Consider the following 21,452-nt stretch of genomic DNA (forward strand, 5'->3'; position numbering starts at 1 on the left):
AAATCCTGCTTGACAGCGGCCCACAGTCATCACCCAAAGACAACGATTAGAAAATAGGAGGACGAAAGCAGAGGTTACCAATACCCAATGGTATTTATCTGCTGTTACGCTGCAATCGTGAATGCATGGATTTACAGATATAATACAGTTAAGAGAGAAGCTGAGGTGCCTCCATTGTAACTGCATATTTTTCCCTGCTGGCTGGGAATAATTATAACTATTGTATACTGGATTCATTATGAGATGCAATCATTTATTTGTTGCAAAACTTGACATTTGAATGTCCTCCTCCCTTACCTAAAATGTTGCCATTCCTATTTTGTTTAGACCATTTACCAATGTAAAACACAGTAGACAGCAGCTGTTTGTAGGTCAGTGGTGCTAATTATACACAAAATGGTGAAGTGGCACAAAATTCATTAAGGATATTGATGGTAGACTAACTGTAGGGGTGACCATTTTATACGTGTTTGTGTGTCTGCCTTGAAACAGTGGCTATATGAGGCTAATATGGTACAAAAGGAGTGAATTGGAAGAGTTGGACATCTGGCCATTAACAGTTGTGTAACATCTGATTGAATTTGATCTCATAGGATGTAAATAGGGTGAGACCTACTTAAAGAGAAGGGGCGCTGCGAATGGTACCTCAGTTGGCAGCATCTGCTTCAATAATTTTCACACTAATTCATGTAACATGAAAAAATGTGCTAAATTAAATCTTTCAAATGTGTACAAAATATGTTAAGCGATGACTTTTTTTGTTCATTTGCTGTGATAATAGCTTGAATAGGTTTTTAAATTTTTAAAAAATTTTTCACACTATGAATTATATTGACCAAAATACACATAACATTTCCCTCTGGAATATACACAGTGTCATTTTCTCCCCTTTTATCCCCCCTCCCTTCCCTCCCTCCTTCCCACCCCCCTCCCTACCCATTCAACATTCAACATATATGATACAATAAACCCATTAAACAATGTCATCACACAATAAAAATAAACAAGAAAATTGTGTCATCTACTTTTACATACTGGGTCAGTTCATTTCGTCTTCTTCTCATTCTGTCATTTTAGGCGGTGGAGGTCCGTGGTAGGTCTTCTCTGTTGTGTTCCATGTACAGTTCCCAAATTTTCTTCGAATACTGTGATGTTATTTCTTAAATTATATGTAATTTTTTTCCAATGGAATACATTTATTCATTTCTATGTACCATTGCTGTATTCTCAGGCTCTCTTCTGATTTCCAGGTTGACATTATACATTTTTTTTGCTGCATCTAAGGCTATCATAATAAATCTTTTTTGTGCTTCATCCAAATCGAGGCCAAGTTCTTTACTTCTTATATTACTTAGAAGAAAGATCTCTGGATTTTTTGGTATGTTATTTTTTGTGATTTTATTTAATACCTGATTTAGATCTTCCCAAAACTTTTCCACTTTCTCACATGCCCAAATATCATGTACTGTTGTTTGAAGTGTTATATTCAAAAAGGTTTCATCGGCAGAGATCCTGCCTGCATGCACGAGGTTCTGTAAATAATGCTGTTTATAAACTCACCATTTGATGGCAGTAGAATACTTTAGGCAGTTGACCAGTTTGTGCTTCAGATGGGCCTGTATTGTGTGACTTTCGGTGTAACATAAAATGTTGCATTCAAATCAGCATTTAAGTGAACTGAGTAGAAGAATGAAATTAATTATGTTTTCGTAGTCACATCAGTATGGAGTTTTTTTAAAGTTATGGAATTGAAGGAAGCATACAGCGTTTGCCAATGTTAAAGCAATGGAAGTTTTGGAGCAGTAATTAAAAATACACAAATGGCATCCTACAGTGGACCCTTCATGTTCTATTTGAGTAAAACAAGGAATAACGAGAAACATTAAATCATATTTTTAAAAATTGGAATGAGAATTTACATTTTTATCATCCTTTGAGACACCTCCTCATTTTTTGATAATTGATGATTTAAAACCTATTAAACAACACAAAACTACCTGTGTACAACCGTTTTCAAATCTATAGATTCTTTAATTAATGCACAGTAGCACCCGTAGAAATTGACATTAGCCCATGTGTTCCACTTCCAAGGACAGGAAGCAGAGAGGTGGCCATTTTGCTTGATTTATATTACAACAGGCTCTTTTCAAGAGAATGCTATAGTTTCTGGCTGTGACATGCTAGTGTTATCAACAGGTAGGAATGCAGAATTGTCAGTAGCAATTAATCCCGGGAGATCCAATAAAAGGGTGAATGTGCTTCTATGGTCACCCAAGGAGAGATTCCCTCTCATAATGAGCTTAGAGGTTTAAAGCCTTGAAGAATCCATTCCATTAGGGGTGTTCTTTTTCAAATTTAGATGCCTGATATCCATTTCTTGTCTAAATATCCTGACAATTATCATAGAAAATTGAAATGTATTTTTTTTCTTGCAAAATCAACTTCCATTTACAAAACAGGTTCAGGGTTATTCCATAAATGTTTATTTTACTGACAGGTAGAAGGATTATATGAACACCCTGGTTTTTACACATATCTTAAAGAAGGGCTCAGTCCTGAAATGTTGCTTATCTATCTTTACCTTCTATGGACACTGTGTGACCTGCTGAGTTCCTCCAACATTTTTGTGTTTTTATTATCTGAACACTGCTTGCATGAGCAGAGTGAATTGGCATATCTGGCAGACTTGACATTTCTCGTTATCTTCACAACAGTTGGAAGAAGATGAGGATAAAGGTTATTGCTCTTTCTGTTGCCTTACATTATTGAAAATGGTCAAAATGAAACAAATGGAAGAGGATATCTTTGGATATTAACAGTGTTTGTCAGCTTTCTGCGAAGCTATTTAATTTCAACTCTGCTTGCAACAGGGTTCTTTGGATTTAGCCAAATCCAAGAGAAAAGTGCACTCGTAAGGGTGATGTGTAATACAACATAAACCCTTCCTGTGCCCCAAAATTGTGGAAATAAAGAAAGTTATTTATCTTATTTTCTTATGAAATGAAAGAAAAATATTTTGAAACCACTGTTTTAATTGTCCCTAATTAACTCGTTATGTGCACGTTTTCATAACTCCCAAAGGAAATAGGCCAATGGCATTTTTTTCTTAAGCAAAATATTTCTGTAACAATTGGATCTAGAGCAGTGATTCTTAACCTTTTTTCCCCATTCACATTCCACATTAAGCAATCATTTACTAATCACAGAGCACTGATGGATTACTTAAAGAGGTATGTGAGTGGAAAGAAAAATGTTTGTAAACCACTGTCCGAAAGCAGACCCATTCCCCTATAACCTATTCTATCTTACATATCAATCAACGTCCACTCTCTCCACTTCACTGAGATAAGTGCTCAATTAACTAATCCATTGCTATGTCCTTAGAATGTGGGAGAGAATCGGAGAAGCCTGGGGAGACTGTCTCCCCTCCCCACCCCCTGCACAGGGAGAACATGCAAGTTCCATCCAGATTTTTGTTTGCACCTCTCCTAAGTTTTAGGTTTACACCAGTGGTTCTCAACCTTTATCTTTCCACTCACATACCACTTTAAGTATTCCCTATGCATCCAGTGCTCTCCTTGTGGCTTTCTCCACACTGGAGAGACTGGGCAAAGATAGGGAGATTGCATCATTGAGCTCCTTTGCTCTGTCTGCATCAGTGATGGGGATCTCCCAGTGGCCAATCATTTCAATTCTGCACCCCACTCCCATGCTCACATGGCCTCATATACTATCCCACCAAGTGTTGGAGGAATAACACTTTTTCTCTCTGGGCCCACTCCAAACGGATGACATTAACATAGAATTTTCCAGATTCTGCTAACCTACTCTCCAATCTCCCTCCCTTCTCTTTCTTTTTTCTTCTTTTCTCTAGCTCTCCATCTCCTTCCCACTCCATTTCAGAGCCTTCCCACCTCCCTTTGTTTGCTGGTGAGCCCTCCCTCCCTCCTTCATTCACATAGTACCTCCTGCCTGGTGGGACCGTGCTCCTTCCCCTGCCCCTCAACCCTGCCATTCTGTTCAGGCACCTGCCTAAATTTTTTCATACCTGAAGCCCGAAACGTTGGTTCTGTATCTTTATCATTTGCTATATGAAGTGCACTGCGTGACCTGCTGAGTTTCTCCAGCTTTATGTTTTTAGATTATTAAGAATTCCAGTGCCTTTGCAAGAAACCAACAGAAATAGAACTGGGCACTTTAAGCATGCCCTCAGCATGAACAGAAACAAATCTTTGCTATTGAGTAATGTGTCAAACACATGTCAAAAAAACCTCACAGTAAATGGTAAAGACAACAGAGTAAATATGATAATATCAATAGAATTTAAAAGCAGGCAGTTTGGTCACCCTCTCTTATGTACATGAAATCTCCATCTCTATTGCAATAGAGAAATTATTTTAAAAGGACATGCTCCATCAGTTACTATGTTCAAATTTGATTACGCCTGGCATGATGAAAACCATTGTCGTCCATTCATTTTCTCGACTGCAGCTATTAATTGGGGGAGGGGGGCTGGTGGGGGTGGGAAGAGTGGAGAGTTGAAGTGCTTGGTCACCCCCAAAAAGCAGAAAAATCTCAGGATAGAGCACGAGAAATATTGTTCAGTTCATGCAATTTAGCGGATGGAGTCAGCTTCCAGTAAAAAAAAGAAATCAATTGAAAGGCTCATCAGCGTTAAAGTGGCATGGAGTAGGGGTGTGGATTTTGTAGTATCGGACTGCAGACTGTGCATCAATTACACCGTAAATACATACATAAGAAAGGAAGCAGCAGGTAACTCAGTTATTGGAGATCACACATAAAGAAGGAAATATGCTCGGAACATTAAACTAAATTATATTACCCTCCATTATCCCTTCACAGTGGTTCCTGTGATTGAACGCTGAGCTTCCATCTTAGAGATGAGCTCATTTGAATCAGAATTAAAATTTATTGTCGTGAACATCTCACGAGGTTCCTTGTTTTACAGCAGCAAATATTGGTGTAAAATTACATTTAGAAGTAAATAAATTGGTGGAAAAAGAAGAGAAGGGGAGGTAGTGTCCATTCAGAAATCTTACGGCCGAAGGGGTTCTTGTGCCACTGGGTGTTTGTCCTCAAACCCTTGGACCTCCTTCCCAATGGTGGCAGTGTGTAGTGGGCATGGCCTGGGTGGTGAGGGTCCTGAAGCCTAGAGGCTACTTTCTTACCTCTTGTCGATGTCCTCAGTGGAATGGAGACTGATGCCCATGATGGCGCTGGTGGAGTTCACAATTCTCTGTCGTGTTTTTCTTGTCCTGTGCATTGTCACCTCCAGAGCAGCGATGCGACCAGTCAGAATCACTGACTCAGCGAACATCTTGTTCTTAGCTGTTCTAGTGACTTGCAGTCTGCATTACTAATCCAAGATAGAACCGAGAGCAATCCATCTTGAGCGAGCACTGGAAGATTGTGCCTCGTGTTCGGGTTCCTCAGTGAAGGAAGGTACAATGGGATATTAAGTGGCACACATGCTGTGTTCACAACTTTGGTTGGTGATAGAAAGTTGCTAAGACTCTGCTGTCAATTCCACCAACTCATTGTTTCCCTAATCAATCAGCTTATCAGGCATAATTAGGATTCAGATTTCCTCCATCCACTGTTTTGCTTCTGCTTAATGAAAATGATGAAATATGTTTTGAAGAAATGCACTGTATTTTGATGTTGCAAGTTCTCTCGCCACTACTCAACAGAATTCAGAATGGAGCTTGCAAAGCCTGTGGTGCAATCTCACCCTTGTTAATTTCACCTTCAGTTGCACAGATGCGATGGTCTCGATCTATTTCTCTCGAACAATTAAAAGAGGTAGTTGATTTTGAAGCGCTATGAATTCAATCATCCACCAACTTTAGCTCTGTATGCTGCATTCAGCAGGTGGCTCACTTAAAATTGGGAATGATCAGAACAGACTGTTGTTCCATAGTATTAATTACTCTGCTCATAACCATCGGCCTTGTCAGATGAGGATCTCCTGACGTTGATGGGCTTTTCATCAACTTAGTAGTGTATGGACAGAATTGCAATGTGCTTTAAGATGCGAACCGCAGTGTGCAAATTTTGAAAGCAATTAATTGAAGTCAAATATTTGGAGCTCACTCGGAATGGAAAGTAAATTACTTAATTCACTGATAAAATGGGATGAGGCAGAAAAAGCTGAGTACAAGTGAAACAAAAAAAGAACAGTTAATGTTGATTGCAGGGTGTAGCAGTGAAATCAAGATTCACATTTGTCCTACCCTATGATGTTATCTCCAACTCTAGGGATGGGCTTTCTGAAGCATTGCATCCATCCTTTCCAAAGGCAGAGGTGCAAAATTGCATGTTTTGCAATTTGTAGACTTTCTTCATCTTGTGGGTGTCATAAAAATCAAAGTTTCTGAGATTTTAATGAATTCATCTTCACAAAATGCTGGAAATACTCAGCAGGTCCCAGCAGCAACCAGAGAAGGAGAAATAAAGTTAATATTTCAACTTGAAGACCTTTCATCTGGACTGCAAAAGTGGGAGAAAAAAATACTTCTAAGTCACTAGAGATGGTGGCCAAGGAGTAGATATCATTGCAGGGAATATTTCCAATAGGCCAAGACCACGGTTTACCTGGTGATAGATTCTTGATGAAGCCCTTCTGCCTCACATGAATGGCAGCTCTAATTTGTGACTGAGAATTTAACTGCAACAAAAATGGAACAGCCAGTCACTACACATCTGAAATAATCATGGCTGAGCCAACTTTACTCCCAAGCTGAATTAAGTGTAAAATGGAATTTTGGATCATGGAGTAGTAGTTACTGACACCAAACTAGAATGTATCCATAGAGAGGGACATCAGATGCATGGAGATCTAGTGAAGGTGAAGTTTTATTCTACATGGTGGAAAAAGGAAAGTTGATTAAGGTGTTCAAAATTTGGAAAGTTTTAGGCAGTTCCTCCCTACTTGCTTTATTTTCAGCAGAAAAAGGCTAGTAATCAAACGATATCGACTGAAAATAATTGCCACAAGCACCAATAAATTGTGGGAAAACATTTTAATTCCATACCAAGCAAACTGTGATTTAAAAGATACTATTTGAAAGGGATTTCTTAATAAATAGTCCAGTAAATCCCCTGGTATCCGGAATTCAAGCAAATGGCAGCCTCAAGCAATCAGCAAAAAAAAAATGAAGAAAATAAATAGGTAAAAATGCGTAGGTTTAAAATTGTCACGTGTCACCGTTAGAACGGCAATCGCGCAACCTCAAGCAACCGGAAAATACACTTATCCTCATAGGTGCCAGATACCCAGGTGTTTTACTGTAATCTGCCAGAAAGAATCAGGTGAATACATGAAAGGAGAACAAATAGAGGGCTCCAGGAAGAGTGCCGATAATTGTTCAGCTCTCCTATGCAGCCATTACAGACTTGCTGCTGTCCTTTTGTGCTCTAGCACTCACCATCACACTTAGATTAGAGGGCTTGGAAATGTCTTTAACCCCTAACAGTGAACAAAACAAATAATATACTTCTGAAGCAACAACAAAAAAATGTTGGAAAAACTCAATGGACCAGTTGGCACTGGTGAAGGATTGTAAACTTGAAATGTTAACTATGTGACAACACAGATGTTGAGTTTTTTTCAGCATTTTCTGCATTCGTTTCACATTTCCAACATTTGCAGATTTTTAAAAACATTTTTAGATATACTCAATTTTGTTACTGAGGACAATCTTCCCTCCATAAACAAAGAAGGCTCCAAAATGTTGCAGCCTATCATTAACCATTTTCACACTGGCTAACCAGTAGATTGGCTGTTCAGTGAACCAGCCATTTATGGCTTTCACACTGGACCACTGTTAACCAGTTCTCTGTGTCCTTTCCTCTCATCACAAGGCATCCCTGGGGATAGGGCATTCTATCCTCCACCAGTGATGTCTGAGTGACATATGGTGAACCTGCCCTAAATCCTGATCAATCTTTGGCTTGGCTTCGCGGACGAAGATTTATGGAGGGGGTAAAAAGTCCACGTCAGCTGCAGGCTCGTTTGTGGCTGACAAGTCCGATGCGGGACAGGCAGACACGATTGCAGCGGTTGCAGGGGAAAATTGGTGGGTTGGGGTTGGGTGTTGGGTTTTTCCTCCTCTGCCTTTTGTCAGTGAGGTCGGCTCTGCGGTCTTCTTCAAAGGAGGTTGCTGCCCGCCAAACTGTGAGGCGCCAAGATGCACGGTTTGAGGCGATATCAGCCCACTGGCGGTGGTCAATGTGGCAGGCACCAAGAGATTTCTTTAGGCAGTCCTTGTATCTTTTCTTTGGTGCACCTCTGTCACGGTGGCCAGTGGAGAGCTCGCCATATAACACGATCTTGGGAAGGCGATGGTCCTCCATTCTGGAGACGTGACCCATCCAGCGCAGCTGGATCTTCAGCAGCGTGGACTCGATGCTGTCGACCTCTGCCATCTCGAGTACTTCGACGTTAGGGATGTAAGCGCTCCAATGGATGTTGAGGATGGAGCGGAGACAACGCTGGTGGAAGCGTTCTAGGAGCCGTAGGTGGTGCCGGTAGAGGACCCATGATTCGGAGCCGAACAGGAGTGTGGGTATGACAACGGCTCTGTATACGCTTATCTTTGTGAGGTTTTTCAGTTGGTTGTTTTTCCAGACTCTTTTGTGTAGTCTTCCAAAGGCGCTATTTGCCTTGGCGAGTCTGTTGTCTATCTCATTGTCGATCCTTGCATCTGATGAAATGGTGCAGCCGAGATAGGTAAACTGGTTGACCGTTTTGAGTTTTGTGTGCCCGATGGAGATGTGGGGGGGCTGGTAATCATGGTGGGGAGCTGGCTGATGGAGGACCTCAGTTTTCTTCAGGCTGACTTCCAGGCCAAACATTTTGGCAGTTTCCGCAAAGCAGGACGTCAAGCGCTGAAGAGCTGGCTCTGAATGGGCAACTAAAGCGGCATCGTCTGCAAAGAGTAGTTCACGGACAAGTTTCTCTTGTGTCTTGGTGTGAGCTTGCAGGCGCCTCAGATTGAAGAGACTGCCATCCGTGCGGTACCGGATGTAAACAGCGTCTTCATTGTTGGGGTCTTTCATGGCTTGGTTCAGCATCATGCTGAAGAAGATTGAAAAGAGGGTTGGTGCGAGAACACAGCCTTGCTTCACGCCATTGTTAATGGAGAAGGGTTCAGAGAGCTCATTGCTGTATCTGACCCGACCTTGTTGGTTTTCGTGCAGTTGGCTAATCATGTTGAGGAACTTTGGGGGACATCCGATGCGCTCTAGTATTTGCCAAAGCCCTTTCCTGCTCACGGTGTCGAAGGCTTTGGTGAGGTCAACAAAGGTGATGTAGAGTCCTTTGTTTTGTTCTCTGCATTTTTCTTGGAGCTGTCTGAGGGCAAAGACCATGTCAGTAGTTCCTCTGTTTGCGCGAAAGCCGCATTGTGATTCTGGGAGAATATTCTCGGCGACACTAGGTATTATTCTATTTAGTAGAATCCTAGCGAAGATTTTGCCTGCAATGGAGAGCAACGTGATTCCCCTGTAGTTTGAGCAGTCTGATTTCTCGCCTTTGTTTTTGTACAGGGTGATGATGGTGGCATCACGAAGATCCTGAGGCAGTTTACCTTGGTCCCAACAAAGCTTGAAAAACTCATGCAGTTTGGCATGCAGAGTTTTGCCGCCAGCCTTCCAGACTTCTGGGGGGATTCCATCCATACCTGCTGCTTTGCCACTTTTCAGTTGTTCGATTGCCTTATATGTCTCATCCAGGGTGGGAACCTCATCCAGCTCTAGCCTTAGGGGCTGTTGAGGGAGCTGGAGCAGGGCGGAATCTTGGACTGAGCGGTTGGCACTGAAAAGAGATTGGAAGTGTTCTGACCATCGGTTGAGGATGGAGATCTTGTCGCTGAGGAGGACTTTGCCGTCTGAGCTGCGCAGCGGGCTTTGGACTTGGGGTGAGGGGCCGTACACAGCCTTTAGAGCCTCGTAGAAACCCCTGAAGTCGCCAATGTCCGCGCTGAGCTGGGTTCGTTTGGCGAGGCTAGTCCACCACTCATTTTGGATCTCCCGGAGTTTGCGCTGAAGATGGCTGCATGCGCGACGGAAGGCTTGTTTCTTCTCTGGACAGGACGGCTTTGTAAGGTGAGCCTGGTGGGCAGCTCGCTTCTTTGCCAGCAGCTCCTGGATTTCCTGGCTGTTTTCGTCAAACCAGTCCTTGTTTTTCCTGGAGGAGAAGCCCAGTACCTCTTCAGTGGATTGCAGTATGGTAGTCTTCAACTGATCCCAGAGGGTTTCAGGGGACGGGTCCGTGAGGCGGATTGCATCGTCGAGCTTTGCTTTGAGGTTTGCCTGGAAGTTTCTTCTCGCTTCGTCTGACTGCAGGTTTCCAACATTGAACATCTTTCTGGGGGCTTTATTGTTCCTGGGCTTTGGTTTGAAGTGAAGGTTGAGCTTGCAGCGAACCAGCCGGTGGTCAGTGTGGCATTCCGCGCTAGGCATGACCCTGGTGTGGAGCACATCTCGTTTGTCACTTTCTCGCACCAGGATGTAGTCCAGGAGGTGCCAGTGTTTGGATCGGGGATGCATCCAGGTGGTCTTAAGGCTGTCCCTCTGCTGAAAAAGGGTGTTTGTAATGACAAGCCGCTGTTCTGCGCAGAGCTCCAACAGGAGGCGCCCATTGTCGTTGCACTTGCCGACGCCATGCTTGCCCAGGATTCCTGGCCAGGTTTCTGAGTCTTTGCCGACACGAGCGTTGAAGTCGCCCAGGATGACAACCTTGTCGGCTGTAGGGGTGCGTTGGATGAGGTTGCGCAGGTCGGTGTAGAACTTGTCCTTTTCTGCTGGTTCCGCCTGGAGGGTTGGAGCATAGACACTGATGAGGGTGATGTGACGCTTGTTCTGAAGGGGGAGTCGCATGGACATGATTTGGTCCGAGAGGCCTATCGGAAGGTTTTCGAGTTTGGAGGCAATGAAGCTCTTGACCATGAAGCCTACACCAGATAGGCGTCGTTCATCCGAAGGCTTGCCAGACCAGTAGAGTGTGTAGCCCGCGCCGCGTTCTTGGAGGCTGCCTACATCTGCCAGGCGGACTTCACTGAGAGCGGCTATGTCGATGTCAAGTCTGAGGAGTTCATGTGCAATGAGGGCAGACCGACGTTCAGGTCGGTGGCTGTCAGCCTTGTCTAGCATGGTTCTGATGTTCCAGCATGCTAGCTTGAGTTTGTGAGCATCTTTTGAGGGGGAAGGCGTGGAGGGAGAGGACGTGGAGGGGAAGGACGTGGAGGGGGAGGACGTGGAGGGGGAGGACGTGGAGGGGGAGGACGTGGAGGGGGAGGACGTGGAGGGGGAGGACGTGGACCTGTCCTCGGGCCTGCGCAAAGGAGCTTTTAGGTGGAGTGACATCCTGATCAATATTTTGTGATTTTTTATTTAAACAAAATTACTCATGCCTAATTATAGCACGACTGACCATTATGTACAGCACAAGATGAGCCCTTCAGCCCCTGTTGTTGTGCCAAAGTTTATAAAATACCGGGAGAAAGTTGTATAAAACACATAGCCAAGTGTTTTGGGGATCCTTTATGATGTTGGCTGCCTTCTTGATGCAGAGTCTTCAATGGACGAGAGGTCAGCACCTGTGGGGAAAGTCATAGCACCAATAGCACACAAAGAATGTGAGAAACAGCGATGGCGGATCTCCACTCCCAGAATTCTGTGTGGCAGAGAAAGTGCTGCACACATGGAGCACTCGTGGAGTGCACAGAATTCTGGGAGGGAAGATCTACTATCTCTTTCTCCCACTGTGACTTTCCCAGGGCCCTTTTGACAATTACCTTTTTTTAAAATCTTTTGTTCCCTTCACATTCTTGTGCTCACACAAAAACATAATCAACATGTCACTACTTTATCCCAGGATGTCCCTTTCACACTGGGCTAATCAGCACATGGGCTTCATCATACCCCAGGGATGATACTACCTACCTTGATACTATCATCCCTGGCTCTGATGACACCTGTGTGGTGATTAAAGAGTTTTCATACTGGACCTTTAACCAGTAGATTAGCCATCAATTACTGGGACCAGTGTGAAAGGGGCTAATGATAGGGTTTGCAGTACACAATCAGGTGAATGGCTCCTTAGGTATCCCACAAAGAGTAGCAAGACAATAGTAGCTGTAATTTTCAACAGTCTATTGCCCTGGAATCACTCTTCTCCTCCTCCATTTGGATCTTGGCCATTGAAATCACTACTGTAAATTTAAAATCTCATATTAACTACAATCTCTTCTTGAGGATCATGATTTGTTTAAAATATCAAGAATGAATTTCTTCAGATTATATCTCTGCACTTATGGAATTTCATGGTGAACTTCCTTGCAATGGAAAATGTCCACCTTAAGCCAACTGTATTTTTATTCCAACTTTTCATAATTATCATGTTGTCTAACAAGATGACAATGGTCAGGATGAAAACATGGGTTCTTTCATCCGAAATAATATGACTATTTTAGGAGACATTGAACAGGAAAGTCCTTTATTCACTCTCTGCAACATTCCACCACTGCGACCGTTCCGATATTTTATGAGCAAAGGAACATCTGCCTTTGGTGCTGGTTTAATATTCCTGAGCTATAAGGGCAGATCTGTTCCAGCTGCCTTGGTTGTGGCCCCATGAAAACCGTTGTCCATTTTTCAGAAAATCCTTTTATTTGAATGGATGATAGAATAAATTCCCTCTTTCGTCTGTGTGTATGTGTAACTGCAATGAAACGGTAAGCCGGCATATACTGTAAAGGAACTTGTGAGATTATGCATCTTCAGGACACTTCATGTGCACACAATGTATTTTGGAAAAGATGATTGTTGCTATGTATAACATAGAACATAGAACATTACAGCACAGTACAGATCCTTTGGCCCATGATGTTGTGCTGACCTATATACAGTAGATCTAAAAAAAACAGAAACCTTCCCTACCTCATATCCCTCTATTTTTCTTTCATCCATATGCCTGTCTAAGAGACTCTTGAATGCCCCTAATGTTCCACCCGCCACCATCACCACTGGCAATGCATTTCAAGTACCCACAACTCTCTGTGTAAACTTACTCCAGATGTCTTCCCTAAACCTTCCTCCCTTCACTTTGAACAGATATCCTCTGGTGTTTGCTACTCCTTCCCTGGTAAGAAATGTGCTGACTGTCAACCTTATCTATGCCTCTCATAATCTTGTAGACCTCTATTAAGTCACCTCTCATCCTTCTTCTATTCTAACCTTGGTTCATTTATTTTCCACTCCAAGCAACATCCTAGTAAATCTCCTCTGCACCCTTTCTATAGCTTCCAAATCCTTACTGTAATGAGGTGATGTTGCCAAACAATTCTCATAAATCACCAAGAGATAAATAAACAGACATCTTAAAAAAGTAAAATGGTATTTATTAAGTTTTCAAACTTGAACCCAAATCGCAGGGCAACACAACCTGACATGGTTTTTTGTCATATTGAAATATAGTTAATATTGAAAGTGTTCACCCTGACACATTGAATCTTGTGGGTTACTTTGCCTATAGGAAGTACAAGTGGCTTTGAAGTGAAGAAACCAACATTGTTTACACATGTTGAGCCCTTTGTCAAGGCCATACCTTGATGAAGGACTCAAGCCCGGCATGTTGGTTATGTATCAATATCTTTCCTATATAAAGAACACTGTTTGACCTGCTGAGTTTTTCCAGCATTGTGTTTTTACTTCAACCACAGTGACTGCAGACTTCCGTGTTTTACTTCTTGCACAAGTTGAAGTTGGTTGAAGATACCACTCAACTTCAATGTGGTTTATGGTGTGAAAAATAAAAATTAAAAAAAAAAAAATTGCCCAAGATCCCAAAGTGTATTGCCTTGGAGCAATTCAATTGCCTGAGCATGGTCCCAGGAGATCCTCCCACTATCCATAAGTGAAACTTGCATGTCAGTGTATTTGTTCTTGTAAAATGGCTTCCAATGAACATCAATGGATTTAATGAAAGTTTGAGTGCGATACATATCAGTTTTGCCATTTCAAATGTGTTTCACTAATTTGCACAAGCTTGAAAAATATATGGCTGGATAACATACTGACAGGGTTAATATGTAGTAAGTAACATGTCGGTCACACATACCAAGTAATGACCACATCCAACAAGAGATACCATCCAATTGATACCAACATTCACCTGCCATTAATATTCGGGTTCCTGTCAATTCCTGGTGATCACCAGGACCAGATCAGAAACGCAGTACCTGCATTGAATGATGGCACCTCTTGACACACATCAGCGCACAGGTCAGGGACACTCTCCACTTGCATGGTGGAGTGCAAGTCCAATGCAGTGCAGCAGTAGCCAACACATTCTATTCATCACTCAAAGTCTCCATTCCTTTTGTTAATATTGTACCATGGCTGCAAATATGCACTCTGCACAAGATGCACACTTGTTACCCATCTGGTTACTCCGGCAGCATCTCCCAAATCTGTTATGTTTGTATTCAAGGAAAGCAGGCATGTGGTAACACCTCCTTCTGCAGTTTCTCCCCTTCCCCCCCACTCACCCTTGGAAATACACTGCTCTTCTTTCATCATGGCGGAGTCTAGGATGAATTACAAAGGCAGTTGAGGATGGGCAGGGAAAAAAATGATGGTAATGCTGTTATCCTGAAGAAGTGGATGAAAGAGTAAATCATGCTCTGTGGAACTGCCTGAAGGGTTGCCTTTGTGATTCAGAAAATAAAAATCCTATAAACCACTTAAGGATGCTCATTCAGTATGGAGCCCAGCTGTTGAGTGAGTGCTGGGAAGTGAACAACTAATGCATGCTTCCAAATGTTGAATGCAAGTTTTTTTTTAGGCAGTTAAGTTATAAAGTTGTGATCTTTGGCTCAAGTATAAGGAAGAAATTCTTAAATTATAAGTGGGTTCAGTCGCACTGATTCTGTGTGTTTTCTATTGTTAAATGTATTATGGTAAGAGGATTGCAAAATTGCAGATGACCTGCATAGTGATGTTTCAGTGGAACACAAAAAAAGTGAGCCATATCAACACCTGGGACATTTTCCACTTGCGTGGTGGAGTGCAAGTCCAATGCAGCAATTCTTCATATAACTTTCTGTTCACCAAAATATGTTTTAATTTCCTTTGCTATTCTGAAAGAATTTTATCAAGTCATTTGGAGCAAGCAACCAAGCGATTGGTGGAGGCCTCATCAGATAACCAACGCTATAAGCCAAGCCAGCTTGAGGCTGTGGTGAAGAAGGCGAATGCAGTGAGGGCATTTATTTCTAGAGGAATAGCATATAACAGCAGGGCTGTAATATTGAGACTCTATAAAGCACTGGTGAGACCTCAAATTTCCCACAATCACTAATAGGCATGAAAATAGTTTTCTGTCACATGCAGTCAAGCTAATCCATTAGCCATTAACTTTTTGAAAATATTTTTTCCATAAAAATACATAGAAAACTCACCAAAATCAAATTTACACACACACACACACACACACACACACACACACACACACACACACACACACACACACACACACACACACACACACACACACACACACACACACACACACACACACACTAAACCTTTTCTTACAAAAATCAAACAAAACAAAACAACCCCTTCTCTCCCTCCTTTTTCACAATATAAATCCATACACCATCAGGAGTCACATTTATGTGGACCTTCAAAAAAATTCTATATGCATTTATTCTAATTGCATTTATACTATATTTATACACATATATATTTATTCTAATTCTAATTGCATTTATACTATAGCAGCATCTATTATTGTCCTTTATATTATGGTAATTATAGTTATAATTGGGCCCCTCTATGATCTAAATATGGCTGCTATATTTTAATAAATATGTCATATTTGTACCTTAAGTTGTATGTTATTTTTTTTCCATAGGTATGCAACTATTCATCTCAGAAATCCATTGTGCCATATGTAGAGAGGAGTTGTATTTCCAAGTAACTGCAATACATTTCTTAGCCACTGCTAAGGGTCCTTAACAAATGAAATTTGGAATTTAGTTATTTTATTACTTATTTCAATGAAAGTTTCCAAAAGATAAAGCTCTGGGTCACCCATGAAGTTTCCTGATATCCTTGCTAATATTTCAGTAATATTCGGCCAGAAAGGTCTCACCTTCACACATAACCTCGTAGCTCATAAAAATGATCATATTTCTGTTCCTCACATAAAACACATCTTCGATAATTCAGATTTTGATTTATACAACTTCTATGGTGTGAGATCTAATTGGTCTTTAAATTGTCTGTAGAACTTGGGTGGAAACCAATTCTCCACCAGAGATTTGTTAGTATTTAATTACCCAAAACTTTCTCTATTTCTTCTCTTGTGATGGGGGCATCAAAATCAATTTGTTCTCTATTTTCTAATTTTGGAAGTTCAACATTTGTTAAAAATTCATCCATCTCATTTTCATTCCTAATAATTTTGATTTATATAATTTGTATAGTATTGTCTAAAAATAGTATTTATTTATTTTTGATTAAGTGTTATAATATCAGCCTCTGTTGTTCTAGATGACACCTCTGCCCTTAACTGCCAAGATTAAACTTTATGCACCCATTCTTCTCATTCATAATATTTTTATTTGGTTTTTAATATTTTTTTTCCATTCTTTTCATTGATAATGTGTTATAGTTAATTTTTTTATTCTCTAATAATATATATTTTTATTGTAACTCATTCTCTGATGTTCTTTTTCCAATTTTGTTTTTCAAGACCATCCAGCTCTGTAGCATATTCTCTCTTAAGATTTTTTGTATAAGAAATAATCTGTCCTCTTAGATAAGCTTTATTTATATCCCATATTAAAAACTATTCTCAGTAGAAGGAATATTCATTTCACAAAATGTTCTATCTGTCTCTTAATAAACTCACAAAAGTCCTTCCTTTTCAACAGCATGGCATTGAAACACCATCTATACTCACTTCTTGTTTTTTCATTATTGCGATAGTTAAAGTTAATGGCGAATGATCCGATAAAAGTTTTGCCAAATATTCTGTTTTTACCACTCTAATTTTTAACTGAGCATACATTAAAAACAAATCAATCCTTGTATGTGAATCATGTATCCTTGAGTAGAATGAATAATCTCTTTTCTATCGGGTTAATTTGCCATATATCAATCAAATTTAAATCCTTCATAAATGATAGCATTGTTTTTGCAGTTTTTGCCCTTGTTACTGCTCTGGCTGATTTATCTAATATTGGATCTGGACAGAAATTGAAGTCACCTCCAACAAGTATATGTTGTTGTCCCTCAGCTGTTTTTTTTTTAAAAATCTTCTTCATCATAATTTGGTGCATAGATGTTCATAAACATCCATGATTCTGCATAAATTTTACAAGGTGCCATTACAACCCTTCCAACTTGATTGGTGAGTGTCTCTTCTATTATTTTGGTATATTTTTTGTTAATTAGAATTGCTACTCCTTTTGCTTTTGAGCCAAATGTGGACAATATTACTTGTCCCACCCATCCTCTTTTTAAATTAGCATGTTCTGATTTATAAGATGTGTTTCTTGTAGAAAGACTATATCTGCCTTTAATTATTTTAGGTGTGCCAAGACTCACTCCCTTTTCACTGTCTCATTTATCCCATTAACATTAAAACTAATAAATGTTAACATTCTATCCATATTGATTTTTAAACAAATAATGTTTTAAAACCTTTTTGATTGTTTAAATAATACAGTGATCTTTCCCCTTTAAAAATGGTGACATAAACAGGAAACCCCAAAAGTCCTCCAGAGAAGCCTAGAGGAAAAAGAACCCCTCCATTTAGTGCCATCTTTTATAGACACTCCTCTCCAGGTGCCATTCTCCTCCTTAGACTGGAATCTCCACACTGTTACTACTTTTCCCAAGTTTTATGAGCTCTCCATGAACATTTCAATAACATTACCTTTTCAACAATAAATACAAGACGGTTTAAAAAAATTACATCTACTAAGTTCCATTGTAAACATTCTTCAGAGTTGTCTTCTTTGGCAACCTTAGTCTTTTCAGGAACCTCACAGGAAGTCTTTCATCTCATTCTTAGTCTTGAAAAATTGTCGATTACCTCCTGCTACTTTGACCCTCAGAATTGTGGGGTATATCATTGAATATTTTGAGTTTTTGGAATGCAGTTGTCTTTTAACATCATCAAACTCCTTCCTTTGCTTAATCCAAGTAAGACTAAATTCTTGGAAAAACAGCACTTTTTAATGGTCAGTCTTGGGCGGGCCATTATTTTGCTCAGAGTATTCATTTGCAGCTCCCAGAATTGTCTCCCATTCCTGGTGACTCAAAACTCTTACCAGGACTGGTTGTGGTCACTGATCGCCGGCTCTTCTGGGTCCAAAGGTCCGAGGAGCCCTTTGAATGTGCAATATTTTTCTGAATTTGTCTTCTCCCAGCAATTGCAGGAACCATGTTTCAAAGAAATTCACCGGATCTCTTCCCACAATTCCTTCTTTCAGTCTGATAATTCGGACATTATCGATCTTGTCCAGCAGGCTTGTCTGTCTGACTCCCATTGCTTTGCATCTTTCTGCAAAGCCTTTAGCTTATCTTGTGTTTTTATCAAGTCTACTTCAGCTTGGTTCATTCTTTCCATTAAGTCTTCGACGATTTCTTTAATTTCAGTCATCCTTTCAGTCATGTCTCTCATTACATTTCGATGCCATCAAATCGGTTGCTCAAGTTTTCCATTTTCTCCAGGATAATATTTAGTTCTTGTCCCGACTCTCTCGTTCTGCAAGGGTCCGCCAGTCCCCAGGCCACTCTTACACCACTCCATTTTGGGCTTTAGCTCGATGTTCTTGGCCTTAGAAGAAACTTTTTCAATTTTTGTTCTCAGCTGCCTTGGTTTTTTTAATACTTATTTTGTCCACTTTTTAGTGAAAAAATTCTTAATTTTAAGGTTTTAAGCATGTTTTTGATACTCTTCGCAGAGAGATCAATCAAAACACGACTGTCTAAGTGCTTCACATGGCCACACCCCATCAGCCATTAATTAAAAAACTAATTCCAAAATAGCACAATGGCATGGAATTTGCTGCAATAATAATGATAAAATTATTATTCCAACAATGCTGATACTACAATGGTATGCTCAGCAATAATTATTGTTTGTCTATTAATATGGTCTTAAAAATCTAATTTTTATTTTCTTCTTTTTTATATTTCAAAACATCAAAATATTTAAAAATGTAAAGTAAAAGCTTACTGATAAAATTTCAGCTTCAGCATCAATCAAATTTAAATTCAAATTTTAAACTTATCGTCAGAGTACGTACATGACATCACATACAATCCTGAGATTATTTTTTCCTATGGGCCAAGCAGAATTTCTAAATAGCAGAAACTGAAAACTGTACTCCAGAAGAAAGAAATGTGTACAGAAGAAAGGAAAGTAAACAAACCGACTGTGCAAATACAGAAATAGAAATATTCAGTCATGAATAATGAATAAAGTAAGAATCCTTACATTGGGAATCTAATGTTGCAACTGGTGAGACTTCACTTGGAGTTCTGTGTACAGTTTTGGGCTCCTTATTTGAGAAAATATATGCTGGAGTTGGAGATGGTTCAGAGAAGATTTAGTAGAATGCTACCAGGAATGAAAGGGTGAGCAGATGAGGAGCATTGTTCGGCTCTTGGACTGTAATCGTTGGAGTACAGAATGATGAGGTGGGACTTCATAGAGGCATTTCAAATGTTGAAAGGCCTGGAGAGAGTAGATGTGGCAAGGATGTATCCCTCGGCAAGGATGTATCCCACGGCAAGGCAGTCTTGGAAAAGAAGGCACAGCTTCAGGATAAAAGGGCATCAATTTAAAACAGAAATGTGGAAACAGTTCTTCAGTTGTGAGTCTGGGAAATTGTTGCCACAAATGTATTTAAGGCAGCGATTGAAAGGTATTTGATTAGTCAGGGCATCAAGAGTTTTAGAGAGAGAGCGGGGGAGTGGGGTTGAGTGGGAGGATGGATCAGCTCATGATTAGAATGGCAGAGCAGACACAATGAGGCAATGAGAGCCTATTTTTGGTCCAGTGTCTTGGGATATTGTGAACTTGTGAAATTGTGAATCTGTTGTGGCAGAGGCCTTCTGGAGTCACCTCGTTCCCAGTCACTGCAATGCCTCACCACTGCAGTGTTTCTGCTAGGCTGAGTGGCAACTAACCTCAGGCGACATAGACTAAGGGTGATTCAATTTTATGGGCTGGCCTGTGCCAATGGAAGACCTTCACCCCATTCCCACACTTCATTGATGTTCAGAGACATTGGATCAGATGAAAAAGAAATTGAAAATAAAAATTGCTAATTGAAAAGATAATGAATGCTCTTGAAATTCCATTAACTTACATAAATTAATTGAAACACCACTGTTAATTAAACTACTAAATAGCAAAATCTCAGTGAAAGACAGTGACCTCCCTCAAATGGGCTGGTGTTGAGCCAGCCACTTTTGTTCATTCAACCCCTCAGCCCAGGTTGTGAGGGAATATCCCAGGACTCATTGGTAAGTCCTGGGACTGACCTCCAGTACATTTTGCACTGCTCTGGTTCAATGTGCAGGCTTGGGGTTCTGGAGCTATTGATGAGGATTACTGCTGTTACTTGTCATTTCTCGTCCTGTTGTCTGTGTGACCAAGACCAATGTTATTTACTCACACCATCTTCTGTTATTAAATGGTCTGGCTTTTCAGATTTGTTACCTTGTCAGAGAGTTGACAGGATATTGCTCATAAAATGGCCGTTTTTATAAATAGCATTCAGAATTTCCCAGCACATTTTTGAAGCAATAGGTGAAATTGTTTGCATAACATTTCATTATATTCTTAATTAAATCTATGATTTCATGATTTTTTTCTTCAACTACTTGGTTCTCTTCATGAGGTTGTTACATGCTAACAAAGTATTGTTTGCACTACTTCTACCATAAATTAGTACCTTGAGTCAGATCAGGCAACAACTCTACCAGCTGCATCAATCTATTCCCCCTGAAAGGGGAAACTCCTCATTGAGGAAGGCATGTTGAGTTAGCACATAATGTCTTTGCTCCAGGTGTGATTGATCTTTACATTCAGGGGATTGTGAAGTAGATGTTCACAGATTTTTACAGACACAAGTCAATTTCAGAGCCAGTCACCTGAAGTTGTCTTGGTTTGCCATGTCGTGTTCCTGGTTTTTCAAGACATCTCTTTCTGGTTCATTGGCCAGTTTAGCTCAAAAGAATCAATAGGCTTTGCCATTCAGAGAAGTGATTGATATAGGTGTCTTAAATAGGTCAAATCTCCTTATTAGATCAATGACATGCCATAGTCTAGCTCATTCTGGCTGGCAACATCCCAACAGGGGAGATGGCACTTGATACATTATTCTATTGCTTGTGGA

At 40.6% G+C, this 21,452-nt stretch overlaps 1 long non-coding RNA gene across 1 annotated transcript in view; it reads left to right on the forward strand.

Annotated features, from left to right (window-relative positions):
- Nucleotides 1-7: 7 nt before the first annotated feature.
- The window catches only part of LOC138743070 (uncharacterized), a 73,566-nt gene continuing 52,121 nt past the window's right edge, over nucleotides 8-21,452 (forward strand). The window contains exon 1 of the long non-coding RNA XR_011344640.1: nucleotides 8-90. This is a non-coding gene — a long non-coding RNA (uncharacterized lncRNA). The remainder of the gene's footprint in view (nucleotides 91-21,452) is intronic.

This window comes from Narcine bancroftii, chromosome 9 (assembly GCF_036971445.1).
Source record: "Narcine bancroftii isolate sNarBan1 chromosome 9, sNarBan1.hap1, whole genome shotgun sequence".
NCBI lineage: Eukaryota > Metazoa > Chordata > Chondrichthyes > Torpediniformes > Narcinidae > Narcine > Narcine bancroftii.